Here is a 13660-nt window from a genome sequence, read left to right as displayed (position 1 = left end):
ATCATCAAAAATTACAGAACAGTTACTTTGTTAGGTATGCAGCACCATGAAACTGCTGGTCTTAAAATGAAGAATATCCTAGGTTCCCCCCCCCCCAGCTGGGAGACCAGTTGCTGTGATCTCCCAGCCACAGAAGTGTGTGGGGCAAGGTGAGTCCATGCAACAAAGCATAATGGGATCTGATCTGTGATCCCACAATCCCCTCTTTAAAGTATTTGTCCTTACAGAACTCCTGCCAGTTAGGAGAGATATTATCCCCTTTTTTATGGAATGGGAGATTAGACTTAAAGAGACAGTGATGTGCACAAGGACATGCAGGAAGTCAGTGGCACAGCTCGGACTTCAACCCTTGTTTCTCAGGTTCAAGCCTACCGCCCTAAGCAGCAAGCCATCCCCCTGTCTTCACCTTAACTATTTACTAATTTGCTTTTGTAAGCAGGTCATCACTACCTAGTCAAGTATTTTTATTACAGTATCCCTTCGTGTTACTTAAATAGTATCTTAGTATGATATTATTATTAATCTGTGTAAATAAAATCGTATTTAAAAATTCCCAGATCAATTATTACCATAACTAAATGCATGCAGGGTATTCCATTTTCTATTCTACCTCTAATCTGTAACCTGTATGTGGAAGTTTTTGTGTTTTTTCATATATTGCACATATGTATTTTGAGGAGGAAAATTCTCTTTGATCCCTGAGAAAAATGAAGGTTACTCCGAACACCTCTGGAAAAAAAAAAATCCAACCCCCCCGCAAAAAAAACCCACAAAAACTTCTTCCAAGTGTCTTTTAGAATAAACAGTAATTTTCTGGATCCTCATTCATTTTTTTTTAAACAAATAAAAGGTAGACAGAATTACCAATTTCACTAAAAACAATGAATAAGACAAAACAGGATGCAGACAACAATTTGTAATACTCTAACATTGATTATGTGTATTTAAGTACCACTCTGTATTAACATATGAAATATACATCAGCCTTAAGACAAAACAATAATGAAAACTGCTTTCTTTCTTTTTAAAACCAGCAAAATTAGATGAGAAATGAATTTTCTTGGTGCTGTATTATCTGACAACAGTGACTGTAGTAAGCTATTACTGAATGCTGTGATAACAGCTTTCCTGTTTTGTAAAAGACACAGCAATTCCATATTATTAAAATTATTTGTTTGCTATGCTGTGGCAATAAGCTGGCAGGCAGCTGTTACAAGGAAAACAGCTCACAGTCCAGATTTAAAGAACTGGCAATGGGGAAAATGGAAACAGTAAAAACAGGCTGCCCTAAGAAAGGGAGGAGGTGGCGAAAAGGAGGCACACTTGTTTTTCTGAAGGGCAGGGGTTTAAGTGATACAAAAAAGGAGTGAAGTGCCCAACTCCCACTGACTCCCATTTCCTTTTCCCCATGGATGATTTTCACCTGCCTCTACAAAGGGTCATCAAAAAAGCCCCAAACAGCTGCTATAAACCAAGGGGAAAAGCATTCTGTGCAAGAGGAAAAGCTTGCAGAATGGAATGGAGATGGAGACTGGAGCTTTGAGACTGACATTTCTAGTGGGCTTGAAGACTTAGGAGTATACAGTGAAATACGAGCTTGGAGATGCACACCAGAGATGTACAATACAGGCTTCTGAAGACTAAACAAGATGCTTAAATCTTAATGTGGTAGGCAAAAGGGAGCCAGATGAGAGATCTGCAAAGTAGTATGATAGGATTGGATCAACAGATGAGGAAGGAAATTACTAGAGGGTTGAATTTTAGACTGGCTGGAAGGACCAGCGTGGGTGTCAGAGAATCTGTAAGGGCTGCAGTAATTAAGACGGGAGACAGGCAGGGAAGAAATTAATGATATAGCTGTCAAGATAGAAAGAAACAGCTGGAATTTTTATACATTGTGAAGAAGATATATCAGGCTTTAAACACAGTCTAGACTAGTAGAGGAAAAGAAAGAAATAATATTGGGGGAAAAATAGAGCATTGAACAATTTCAATTTAAAGTCTTTCCTTCTCTTGTTTCTGTACTGGGGTTGCTCTTGGCAAGCTGTCTCTACTGTCTGAGTGGTTTACTGAAAGTGATTTGAGTAATTGATTATTTCATTTAATTAGGAGATAATTTCTCTTTCCTCTGTGTACACAAGAGCAAACTTCATGTGGTAAACTGTCTCTGAATGTGAACAAATCAAGCACAGTTTATACCCTAGCTAAATGGAAGATGTCAATATTCTATTGCTACTAGGGGCTAGAGAATTAAATTAACTTTCTGAAATCATTTTTGAGAGCTCAGACAAATCTTTGGGAGTTCACTTAACATCTCACTAAAGTAAATGGCAAAACTCCCCTTGACTTCAATGATGGCCTTTTAAAAGGACTACCTCATTTAAATGAGCATACCAATTTTAGGTCCTGACACCCAACCTGTGCAGTGCATCCTTTAGTGATACCACAGGGGCTAAGCTAGTTTACAGGTGCAGAGCACCTAAGCCACAGTACGTGATCTGCAAAGCCAAGTAAGTGCCCCTTTGCTAAGAAGTGCAGAATGTTTAATACACGTAGGAATTTTAACTGCAGGTGTGGAAGTCAACATGAGGCTGCCCAAAGGTTCGCTTTGTTTCTGGTTTCTGATCCTGCTCTAATTGAAGTCAACAGGATATTGGTCAATGATTTTACCAAGATCAGGATTAGGATGATTAACCATCTTTATTTATACCTGAGTGTAGACCACTAGTGGGACCTGGAATGGAAGAAGTTTTCCTGCGTTCCAAGAAAGATCAAGAGGCTGCATTAATAAAGAAAGCAATGTTAATACCTTGAAGCTTTACACGCTGTTTTTGTACTCATGCCTCACTAAGTGTGAACAGTGTACAAATGCAGAATCAACACACAGGCACACAGAGATATGCAGATATCCACCCGCCCCACCCTCTAACAAAATGAAGCACTTAGCCAGCCTGCAGGTTGTCTACAAATAACATAGTGATATTTTATAACAGTCTAGAATGTGGCAGAAAGAAGAAAGGGCCCAACCCACAACTGATCCTTTGATTACACTGGGAAATAATTGCTTTCATGTTTTGATTATGAAACACTCTGGATTCCTCTTTCACCTAGAGAGACTGAAGAGGAAAAGACTACATAAGCATGTCAGCCAGAGGCTGCAAAGAACAGCCAAGAGTCATGGAAGCCACAGTTCAGGACTTTCCCCATCCCTTTGTGAAAAAAAAGCACATGGAACTAGTGCAGGAGCTGGGGATGGAAGATTAAGAAAAGAACCAGTCAGGAGGCTCTGGGAGTGAGATAATCAGTGAGTATCAGAAGTCTAATGCACAGAGAAAGAGGAAAATAGCCACCTTGGTTGCAGGCCAAGCGGCAGAAGCACAAACAGGGGAATCTAACCCAAGCACAAAGAGGCATGGCCTACTGAGCCATTTCCCAGGTTGGGAAGAAAGGAGCCACAACTTGCAGAAAAGACATTCTACCCAGCTCTGGCTACAAAGGGTAAGCTGATACTCCTTGAAAAAGAGCAACTTCAAGCAGCCAAGACCATCTGAGGATTGCACCCTCCCTGGGCTGAAGAAAACAGCCACAAGTTATAAATAATACCTGTCACAATAATTAAGATAAAAAGAATACTCGACTGCTGTTGCATTTTATCTCTAGTTCTCCTCCCCACAAAAACATGGTCATGCCCATCGTGTAGTTTTATTCTTAGCAGATACAGATAAAGACACTGTGCTAAGCCCAGTGAACGTTTCCTTTTTGTGGCCATGTTTGTTTTGCATTAGGTGTATTCCATAAACATCCTCAGTAAAATGTTTGGAGAGAACAGAGAAAAGCAGCTTCAGACAATGAATTCTATGTTGTAACTGACAGACTGTCTACCAGCTCGCTTTGCAATAAACGTTCTTGGCAGCTGCTAACCCCAAAGTTGATATTTGAAAATAGAAAAATGCTTTGTTGCAGATTCATCTTACAGTATTTGTGCCCAGGATGTCTGGCTCTTGGATATATTAACTCACACTGTCAATAAGACAATTTCTACTTAAAACAGAAACATCTGTTAAAAAAAAAAAAAAAAAAAAAAAAAAAGTTGGCAAATTCACTATGCATTTTTGTTTTCGTTAAAGTTTCTGCCACTATTCCACAAATCCATTCAGTGTTAGACAGGATAAATGGAGTCATTATTTCATTTGAAACATCATCAGAATATACAATACAAGCATGCTCTCTCTGAAGGAATGCAGTCAGAAGCAATCTTTGTTTTGTTTGAGAATGCCACCAGGATTTATTAGTTGATCCATCAAAGCAAAAATCAGGGGTCTATGATGGTGCCCAAGCCATGGATTGACAGTTCTTGGATGAACACAAACAGAAAACCCACCTCTTGGTGTAGTCGTGAAGTTATCTGTCACAGGATGCCTTAGTTCAGGTTTCTGCAGTCTGAAACAAATCAAATGCCTCAGTCAATTGCCACTACTCAAAGAAAAGACTCTTAAGTATCTGTCAATCTTGAAATCCAGCTGAATGTTATAAGGAGGGGATATAGAAACCCAATTTCTTTCCTGTGGCCTGGCTGATTTATACTTATGCAAATTATCTCTTATGTAGCTGGATCTTAGAGGAAAGCTCTGGTGACATACAGCATGAAGAATAGCTTCTGTGCCTCTACTGCTCCCTTGGTTGCCATTGTAAAGGATATGGCCAGGGCTTCCTTGCAGTCTACCAAAGGCCTTGTTGAACATAAATTTTAGGCAGCTCCTGGAGCTCTTAGCCCCTGGATTGTCCACACATTAACACCTGAAACTAATTTTAAGCACACTTTAGGTGGCTTAAAGTTACAACACTCCAGGGCAGGTTTCTCTCTGAACCATTTTACCAGGTTGTGTTCCATTAATGTGTGGCCACTTCTTAAATGGAGTTCCCCAAATTGCAGTCTTCCAGCAGCCTAGGATGCAGTATCCCCTTCCCCACCTTGTGTGGCCCAACTCTGCACCCCTGAACACAACTGATGGAGTGGAGTGAGTTCTGGCACAAAGCCAACTCCCTCTGCTGCCACTGGAGGTGGGACCATGCCATCCCCAAGGGTGAAACCCAATAGCCTGCAGAGCATATGCCAGCCAGCCAGGTCACAGGGCATGGATGGATCTAGGAGTGGGATCTAGTGGATGTTGGGGGTGAACAAGGTAGGCAGCTGGTTCAGGTCTCCATGAGCTGATCTTCTTTCCTGGGGTAAGGAAAGCTCCTCAAAAGTGCCTTTTCTTGTTGCTCTCACCTCCCAGCCACCCCAAGATGCATGACCAGCACCCCCCACACTCCAATCCCAAACATGGTATCTGCTTTAATTTGCTTCCTCTTTATTTTTTTTTTTAATCCTTTAACTTTTTATTTTATCCTTCAGTGGCTGACTACTTTCATTTCACCACCCTTCCCCCACCCCCATTTCTTTTTACTTTCCATTTTATTACCCACCCCCATCTCATTAACTTTCTGCCTCCCCGCTTCATGTTCCCTCTCCCCACACTCGCCCCAACCCATCTCTCACACACCACTACCTGGAACCGGGTTGGAAACCTGTCTTGGTTCACCAGCCGTACACCAGCAACTCACAGCTGTAGCTCCTAGTCAGGCCCCTGGTCACCAGACCTCTAGTGGCAAGTCACAGCTGTGCAGGTAGGGGACAGTCAGAGAACATTTTAGCTTTAAGTTGTGACTGCTCCAAACGTGAGCTAGCACTAACACTGACCAACATTTGAGAAGCTAAAAGTGCAATGTGTAACAAGGCCATGAGGTGGGCGGAATCTAGTGCAAATAAGAGCAGCATTCAAACTGCACTACTTTATACCCAAGCCTTGGCTTTAAAAAACAGAATATGTAGATTTGGGGCACATAATGGCAATTTAAAGCTACATTTTCATGTCATCCTCCCTTCTAAATTACCATTGGCTCTTCAGAGGCCTGCTTGCTAGATGGGCTAGAGTGCCTTATAACACCAGCTGAGAGAGGGCTATGCATTTGTATTAGAAAGGAGGAGCTTATCCTTCATGTCAAGTCAATAACCTTTTCAATGTTCTATTCAAACGAAGAAAATTTCAGCAATTAAAATATGAGAGACAAGTCCAGTTTTTTCACTTGCATAAGAGGAGATATGAGAGAGTCCAACAGAGATCACATGCCCCATTCTGCTATACCCTGTATCAACATAACCACAGTTCCAGTCAAGAAGAGTTTACAGTCAAATTGGACAAAGGATAAGAAGGGAACCACACCTGGCATAGAGAGGGAAAGGGACTCTTTCAAGCACACATAGCAGACCTCTGGCAAAACTAGGAAAAGGCCCTCTCCACTACCTCTTGGATATAATTTTTCTAAGCATTAGCTAGAAATTAGAATACCAGTTATTGTTTTATTTCCCCTGTACAGAGCTATGTCCCTCTCAGAAGTCTGCCATTTTCCCTGCTGAGAGACTGATTTTGATAATGGAGAGCAGGACTGATAGAATAAAGCATCACCACAAAAGCCAATGTTTAAGGCAAATCCTTAAAATGTATGGTTTATAATGCTGGTTTAATTATGGTTAATAAATATAAATAAATAATAATAAATAATAATGGGTTAAGTGCTGGTGCATGAAAGATGTAACAAATAAGATGCATGTGGTAATGCATGTGGCTGCTCAGTATAAAATTACCAAATATCTACCTAATAAAAGGCTTTAATCATCCCACGGTATCACTGTCACAGTGAAGGAATTTCCTTTCCCTTCATGCCAAAGGCTGCATGGTGGTCACACCTAACTAAAGAAAATGGACTCCTCTGAAGCCACAGTACCGGGCACTACCTTTGCCCACCATCACCCTCAGAGCTCCCATGGTATTGTCCCTACTTGCATGATTTTTTGCAGGAATTATCCATGGTGCTGGAGCAGGAAATTATGTGAATTTTCCCTGCTCCTTCTCACTCCATTTGACTCACTTTCAACTCCTTATCCGAGCACAGGTCCCAGACCTGCACAGAGGCCACTCGGCCTGGAAAGTGCAGGGATACAGGAATGGATTTACAGGTGGTGCAGTAGCATGGTCACACCCACCTTTGGCTGTGTGCAGCATGCACAGTGATGTCTGAGATCTCACCTGCACCTCAGTGCAGCGCCTGCTGGGAGTTCTGTATGTGCTGTGAGCTCTATCAGCTATCCACTGGTCCAAATTCAGTAGCAAGGGAAAGGCGGGGAGAAGCAGCCAGCAGCAATGCACAGGCCCTGCTTTCATGCAGCTCTTGAGGCTCTGTACTGCCCCTGCTTCCCACCTCCTTTTCCTGCTACTAAGTTCAACAGGGTGGAAGGTGGGGAGGGAAAGAAAGAACAAACAGCATCAGACTCTGGAGCTGCTTGAAAACAAGGACTCCAAACAGACCCTGAACAGCTGAGCACAGGGATCATAGGTGGAGCTCCAGCAGGAGCTGCTGAGAGTTCACTCATATCTGGGATCACAGCAAGGGGCTGATGCTTTCCTCAATGAGTTCTCTTCATTGTGCATGTATGTATGTATGTGCTTCAGCACAAGGAGGTGTGATCACACCCATACTGCTGAAATCCTGGATCCATCCAGGTGGGGATAGTACTGTGAAGGTAGCTTAGCCCCTCACCTTACACAAACAGAAAGAAAGTCTGTGTGCAACAGATCCCTTCTGTATCTAGGTTCATCAGGGGACATTAAGCCAAAAGCATTGGTTAAGTAAGGGCTATAATGGGGGAAATATAAAGTCCTAACACCAGAGAAAGAAGAAAATGACAGCATGTACTCCTCTACTGACAGTGGATTGAGAACCCTATAGTCACACTGTGCTGTAAATAAAATCATGTATTCACAAACTGCAATTTAAAGTGACTAGGCCTGCAAATCATAGTTCACATCACACATCATGTGGAAATGCTATAGGGGATCCTTAAGGAAGGGGCAGTGCCAAATCATTAAATGAGATCCATCCAGAAGTCAGGATTCCTGTATTCTACCCCTGGATGTACAGTTTGCTACCAAGCAGTCACTTAACCTCTCTGTGCCTTCCTACCATATTTAAAATGGGCCTAATAATACCACATGGGCATAATGAAGCTTAATTCATTTATATCAAGTGCTTTGAGGCTCCTAAAAGACAAGCAGCTACAATATAGGTGCCAATTATCAATTATTATTGTTTCCTCTTGATCTTCAGGAGGAGACTGGATAGGCACCTGGCTGGGGTCTTATGACCCCTGCCACCACCCCCAGTGCTCCTTCCTGCCCATGGCAGGGGGTTGGACTAGATGATCTGTCTAGGGCCCTTCATACTCATTGGTTCTATGATTCTATGTGCTGTATGTGACAACCAATTTCCAGTGGGAATGTTTGTGGCTGCCCTGAACCAAAACACTGTAGTGCAGATGACTAACAACAGTCAAAGTGTTCCTGTTCATTTTGCCTAAATAAAAACCATACTAAAATGTTCACTGCTACATGTGTGTACGTGTAAAGGGGGGGGAGGGGAGGAGCGGTAAGGTTAGGCAAGGAAACAACCAACATCAATGGGAATAAAAGCACATTGCAATTTTATTCAACTTTAAAACAACTGTAAAATGCAAGGTAGGTTGGGTTATCTACCCATTTTATACAAGGTCTGATCCAAAGTCTACTGAAGTCCATGGGATCAAGTTCATACACAAGGAAAAGGCAGAGTACTGACAAGCCTAATTCAAAACAACCCATTTACTGAGCTACAAATAGAAGCCAGGGGTCTCATGTTTCCATGTTTTCTTTTTAGAATATAGTCTAAAAGTTCAGTAGGTTTGTCTCATATCTAATTTATACAGGCAGGTCTCATAAGATGATACAGGGTCTGCGGTACAACCAGGAGAGAGGTAGGGTGGAAAAAACCCTGTTTATCTCCTTTTCCTCACTCCTCCCCCAGCCAGAAAATGAAAAGTCATCTCCTACAGTATGTTGGTTGGGAGTGGTCCCTATTATCCTGGGTTAAATCCACATGTCTGAGAAGGAAAGCAGCTCTAATCCTGTCAGACTTGCTAAATGAGATTTGGCTCTAAATGCTGAGCTGGCCCCACCCTGTCATGCAGCATTGTCTACAAAAGATTTAAGTCCTTTACGAAGGTGCTACATGTTCCAGATATTCAGTAACTGCCCCAGGAAAAAAATTCCATCACTTAACAACTTCCATCATTGAACAACTAATCTCTAACCTCCCCTCCTTCCTGGGCAACAAACCCTGTTCAACAGCCCCCTGCCCCTGCCGATGTCAGACCCTACTGGGCAGGATTCACATGAAAAGGTACCTGGAAGCTGGCATTGGTAGTCTGTTATTTCTACGTAATGTTAATAGTATGGTATCAGACAAGCAGATAATAGAGAGACACAACCCAAGAGGCTCCCAAAAAAGGGCTTGATTGCATCTTAAAGGCACAGTCCATAACATGTTTACTCCTTGACAAAAGACAAACTTCCAGGCCAATACTGCTGGATTTGCTACCAGGTGTTAATACAAAGTCATGACTTGTTGAATAAGAAAGGTCAAAAGTCATGCTGAGCACTGCAGTGTTATTGGTCCCTGGACACTATGGTTAGGAGGGCAATATAAAATACACAGAGCATGCACCTGTAGACCTAACCACTAGGGCTGTGCAAAATTTTACTGGCTGTTTCATTTCAATGCTGTTTCAACTCGTTTTGAGCTTAAAACAGTGAAATCTAAAGGAAATGAAGGGTTTCAAAACAGCCTCGAAACAAAACAAGGACAGTCTAAACATTTTGAAAATTTCAAAATGTTTCAAGTTTTGAAGCTGAAGCTGGGCTTGCTTGCAGGGGAACAGGAAGTAAGGAGAGGGAGGGGGAAGGACATAGTGGAGGTGCGCCTTAACACATGCGCTGGAGAAGAAGCTCCAGCAAGAGAGGAAAGAAAGGCTCTGTCACAGTTTGGCTGCCTGAGATGCTACTGGTGCTACTGTGCTTCTGCTCACTAAATTATTATTTTACCTGTTGTTATTTAAAGTGGTGGACTGGACTGAGGCTGTAGGGAAGGAGGAGACCTCATTGGGGCACACTACCATGTCATGTAGAGGCCAAGCACCCGTGAGAGCACTCCTTAACACACACACTGTCATATGTGTCATGAGTTTTTCTTGTCAGCAGCTTGAGGTGCAGTTTCCCAGAAACTCCTATACCTATCTACTTGAAACCTGGCAGGCTTCATGGCCTCAGCAGGAGCTACCATGCCTGCAGTTTTCACCCCCCTGTGCCTTCACACTTGCAAGTGACACAAGTTTTGCTTTCAAGACTTTAAGGTGCAGTTTCCCAGAAACCCCTACACCTATCTCCTTGAAACTTGGCAGGCGTCATGCCCTCAGAAGGGACCACCATCCCTGCTGTTTTCATCCAATCTGCCAAAAAATGACAAAGTCATAGGCAGTTTCATGCTTCCCCATTATAGCCTAAGGATGAAATGTCAAAACAGTGTTGAAACAGCAAAACAGTTTTGCTTATGGTACACACCCAACGTAAATTTAGAAAAGGACTCCTAATAAATAAGTGCCACACCAATGTCTGACTCAGAGTAAAACCAATTAACCAGTCTAGATGTTGGCATTTTGTATATATATTTTCAACATAGGGAGGTGGGGGGTGGGACTGATGAAATCAGAGGTGTTTTGTGGGGTTTTTTAATAGGATACCCTCACTGAATTCTTGCACTCGCCCTTTTTCACAAACGTAATGCCATTTAATAATGTTACCATTTTTGCGTCAATTTGGTGCTCAAGAAATGAGCCAAACCTAACATCCTGGGGGATAAATCTGCCCTCTACCCAGAACAGGTGACAACTATGCAAAATTCTCAACATGTGCCTTATGCATGCTCAAGCCAGGCACCAAATGGGCTACATGCCCATTGCATCACTGCAGAGAGTGCCAAACGTGTGCAATTATGACAGATGTGGAAGTAAGATCAGTTATGTGGTCAGCTGTCTTCTACAACTAAACTGAATCCACCCCACTCATTCTTTAGAAAAAATACATATGGACAGGAACATGTAGTAAAGGGGGACTTTGTAAGGTATCTGTTGGAATAGCAATCAGGTAATAAGGACAGTCCATCAAGTTTCCATAATGATGTACAGAACTTTTTGTTCCTAGAAATGGAAGTTAACAAGGGAGTGGCCATTTTTCGTTTGGACTAATCCAAAGGAAATGGCTGCAAAAACTGAAGGATAAGAGCTCATGCGGGTGAAGACAATCACAGTATGACTGAATTTATCATAATTCTGTAAAACAAAGCAGTGTAAGTAACAGACTGAGCATAACCGACTTTAGAAAAGCCAATTTCAAACAACGCAGGGAATTAGTCGATTGAGTTTCTCGGGAAGCTAACCTAAGAGATAAAGGAGTATAGGAAAACTAACAGTTACTGGAAAAGACTATGTTAAAAAGAACAACAGCAAACATGCCCAACACTAAAGAAAAATAGGAAACACAGCAAGAGACTATTATGGCTGTATCAGGAGTTCAATAAGGAGTCACACAAAAAATGGAAACAAGGGCGTATAACTTGAAGTGAGGGCAAGAGAATAGTACAAGTATGTAGAGATCAATCAGAAAAGTTAAGTCACAACATGAGTTAAAACTGGTAAAGGATATAAATACCATTACAAAAAGGTTTAGAACACACTGTATAAAGGACAAGTGTGTGACCACTACTTAACAAGGAAAGCCAGCAAATAATGGATAACAAAGAGAAGGCTGAAGCATTTGACAGCTTCTTTGCTTCAATCTTCACAAAAGAAAGGTTAATTGTAATCTGATACTTGTTGCAGTTCAATTAATTAATTGGTTACATTTAATTAATTTAATTTCAACAAGAGCACCAGAGGAGTTTAAGCTAGGGGAAAAAAAACTAAAATAAAATAGATGTATTTAGGTCTGTAGGTCCTGATACTATTCACTCAAGAATGCTTAAGGAAGAACAGGCAAAGCAATCTCTGCATCATTAGCAAATATCTTCAAGACCTTGTTGAGGATACAGAAGTCCCAGAAGACCTGAAGAGCAAGCGATGCCTTGATACTTTTATTAGTCTCTCTTGGAGCTCAACAAATAATAGTTCTATGGGCTGCAAAGGATGTCACAAAGCATATCGGATTGCTTATAAATCATCCCTTTATTTGTAACAGCAAGTGCAGAGCCAAAGCCACTGACTAAGTAAAATGACGCATACGTGGAGTATTTTCTATCCAGACTTAACATTGACAGCTTTGGTAAAGACAGAGAAAGAAGCCTTCAAGGATGAGATACGCAGAATGCAGTATGTAATCTTGTGAAAGAGGAATATGATGGGCTAGCTCCCAGGTGCAGTAATTTAGCAGAGGGGTGGAGGAGATGATGTTCAAGACCACAGCTGTTATGCTCCAACTGGTACGTGTTCATAAGCCTATACAGACAGAAGCGAGCTGAATTACCACAACATTAACCCTGGATGAAGTATTGTTAAAGCAGAAGCAGTTTTACTATATTTGTATCACTACAGGCTCCTGCTCATGTTACATTACAGACTGGAGCTGCATCTCCCCTCCTCTTTTGAAACCACTCCACGTGCAAATTTGTCTGTAGCTTAAAGCACATCCTTCCCCCCTTTACTGTTCCAGAGATGGAGCCATTTTTGCACCACTCTACTCATGGAAAATCAAACCCTAACCCTTTGATTTAGATCAAACAGATGTGTAAGCCAGGTCAAGGCAAAAGGACACATGAGGGCCACAGCAACTTCTGGCTGCCTTCACACTGCCAGAGCAACTATGCATCTGTAGTAACAGCTGTTATTTTTCTATCCCCAACCAAGCTGGGATGCTAGGATGCTGCTCCAGTCACCCCATCCTAGTTACACTATTGTATTAAGGAACAATGTTGTTATTGCAAGAGGAAGTGAAATTACTTGCATACCTCAAAAATGTTTGACCATTGAGAGAACAATCCTGTTGTGCTGCAATCTCTACATGCATGCCTCTTGCTGGCAGCAGTGAAGAGCGAAGAATCCATGCCCCACAGGAAATTGTATAATCATATCAGGCAACAAGTGATCTCACTAACTTAACTGATGTACAAGCAATCACAGACCCATAACAAACTGAAAATGGGATTTTTTTTATGTGGCTTTGCTTCCCTTCCCTCTTCCCCAGATGGACCTTTCTGCAACATACTATGGAAGAAAGCACCACAGACAAAGATCCAATCATGCATAACAATAGGAAATCCTCTGTCTGGAGAAAGCAGAGGCACGAAAAAGCATTATGGCCTTCAGGGCCTAAGAAATCCCCAAATGTAGGAAACAGCTCTCTCGCATGTTGGAAGTCTGGCTCTTGCTTCCGTTCAGCATTACCCCAATGACTGTAGTAATAATAAAAATAAAATAAAATAAAATAAAATAAAGAACTCCTGCTGCATCATGGATGAAGTCTCGCAGCTTATTATCAATGTTTTGAAAATAAGGACAAAGAGTCAGTCTCACAGACCAACACAGCCAGAGTAACTGAAGACTGTTACGTAGATGAATCAATGTAATTCTGTTCCAGATTTTTATGTATACAGAAGAAAACTAATGCTAAGGACATTTGTTAAAGAAATCAAAAACAGC

At 41.8% G+C, this 13660-nt stretch overlaps 1 protein-coding gene across 17 annotated transcripts in view; it reads right to left on the bottom strand.

Annotated features, from left to right (window-relative positions):
• MAP2 (microtubule associated protein 2) overlaps positions 1-13660 on the bottom strand; it is a 364315-nt gene that overhangs the window by 282022 nt on the left and 68633 nt on the right. For all 17 annotated transcript variants that reach the window (XM_019553948.1, XM_019553947.1, XM_019553954.1 and 14 more), the window contains exon 2: positions 4382-4440. The gene's annotated coding sequence lies outside the window, so the exon portion shown is untranslated. The remainder of the gene's footprint in view (positions 1-4381; positions 4441-13660) is intronic.

This window comes from Crocodylus porosus, unplaced genomic scaffold (assembly GCF_001723895.1).
Source record: "Crocodylus porosus isolate Cpor-Errol unplaced genomic scaffold, CroPor_comp1, whole genome shotgun sequence".
Classification (NCBI taxonomy): domain Eukaryota; kingdom Metazoa; phylum Chordata; order Crocodylia; family Crocodylidae; genus Crocodylus; species Crocodylus porosus.
Note: the sequence above shows the minus strand (reverse complement) of the source record. Positions and strands in the feature narration are given on the sequence as shown.